The following is a 2,259-nucleotide window of genomic DNA, read 5'->3' as shown; positions in this document are numbered from 1 at the left end:
ACATACACACATACTCAGAGTCACACACACACACACACCTATACACACACACGTTCAGAGTCAAACACACACACACACTCACACAGTCATCCACCCACACACACACACACACACCCACACAAACACACACCCACACACACTTACGCAAACACACACCCACACACACACACACACACCCACACACACACTCACACACACAGAGTCACACACCTACACACCCAGCAGGTCCCAATCAGTCTCTCCCGGGTTCCCAGAGCGGTTGAGACCTCCGTCAGGACATTTATTGACGGAGGTCAGGGACCCGGCTCCTTATATGGTCACGCCGTCGGCCTATCAGATCGCTCGGTATTTCCTGTTAAACACACTGGGGCTAATTTTACCTTCTGCCTCTTGTCTCCGGATCGAACCAGGCAGCGAGTCCTCAGAGAGAGAGGGTCCCGGTTCGGTTAATCAGGATTTAAACCCTCGTCTCGTCTGTCCAACCTGGAAATATCAAATTTAAAACCTTTTGTCCACGTGATGTCGTCTTTTTATGAGACTTTTGTGTCTTTCCCCCCCGATGATTTTGTCACTTTTTCAACGTTTGTCGCAACATCTTTTCACAGTTTTCTCACTTTATTTGACATTTGTTCCTATTTGGTTACTCTTTTGAACTCTTTTTCACATTTTTGTCCGTTTTTTTTACATTTTTGTCTCTATATTTAACATCTTTTCACATTTTTTGGCACTTTGTTTGACATTTGTTTACATTTTTGTCACTTTATTTGACATTTGTTCCTATTTGGTTACTCTTTTGAACTCTTTTTCACATTTTCGTCCGTTTTTTTTACATTTTTGTCTCTATATTTAACATCTTTTCACATTTTTTGGCACTTTGTTTGACATTTGTTTACATTTTTGTCACTTTATTTGACATTTGTTCCTATTTGGTCACTCTTTTGAACTCTTTTTCACATTTTCGTCCGTTTTTTTTACATTTTTGTCACTTTATTTGACATTTGTTCCTATTTGGTTACTCTTTTGAACTCGTTGTCACTTTTTCGTCCGTTTTTTTTACATTTTTGTCTCTATATTTAACATCTTTTCACATTTTTTGGCACTTTGTTTGACATTTGTTTACATTTTTGTCACTTTATTTGACAACTTTTCACATTTTTTGGCACTTTATTTGACATTTGTTCCTATTTGGTCACTCTTTTGAACTCTTTGTCACTTTTTCGTCTCTTTTTTTTCATTTCTGTCTCTTTATTTAACATCTTTTCAAATTTTTGCACTTTTTTAAATTCTTTTCACATTTTTGGCACTTTGTTTGACATTTGTTTACATTTTTGTCACTTTTTTAACATTTGTTTACACTTTTGTCACTTTATTTGACATTTGTTCCTATTTGGTCACTCTTTTGAAATCTTTTTCACATTTTCGTCACTTTTTTCAACATTTGTATCACTTTATTTGACATTTCTGTCTCTTTATTTAACATCTATTCAAATTTTTGGCACTTTATTTGAAATCTTTTCACATTTGGTCACTTTATTTCACATTTTTGTCGTCTTTCACACATTTTTGTCTCATTAATTGACATCTTTTCATGTTTTTGGCTCTTTATTTGACACATTGTCACGGTTTTGTCATGATTTGTGGATTAAAGGCCACAACCTGAATCATATGTGCATGTGGAGTCACTGTGAACTCAAACTCTCCGAATGTTCGTCGAGTGGAGGAATCAAGAGTTTCCCGGAGATGCGTTCTGTGATTGGACAGCCCTCCAGCTGATTGGAGACCCCAACACATTTTAAGGTCAATTAAGGTCAATTACAGCCCGACCAATTAGGACGAGAGGACTTTTTCCAACGCTTGATTGCTCTTGAGGAACGAGAGACGAGTACCTGTAGAAAAACAGCATCTAATCACTTTGAGACTCAGGAGAAGCTAAGTAGCGATCGCAGCGTGCTTTGACTTTCCTCCAGAGACAGGAAGTAGTTCTTCTTCTTCTCACCCCACAGACCTCGTTAGCTGAAGCCGCGTTGCAGTTTAGTTAGCTTGTCACAGCTAACGGTTGCTAATGAAGAGCATATGATTATGTAAAGGCTCCTACAGCAGGACGGAGGTACAGAGAGGCGTTGCTGTTAAGATAATACACTGTCACACACACACACACACACACACACACACACGCACACGCACACACAGTCGTGTCTGCCTATCTTTGTGGGGACCAGTCATTGACATAATGCATTCCCTAACCCCTAACCCTAACCT

The sequence above is a fragment of the Etheostoma cragini genome, chromosome 6, assembly GCF_013103735.1.
Source record: "Etheostoma cragini isolate CJK2018 chromosome 6, CSU_Ecrag_1.0, whole genome shotgun sequence".
Lineage (NCBI taxonomy): Eukaryota > Metazoa > Chordata > Actinopteri > Perciformes > Percidae > Etheostoma > Etheostoma cragini.
This window is presented reverse-complemented; position numbering follows the sequence as displayed.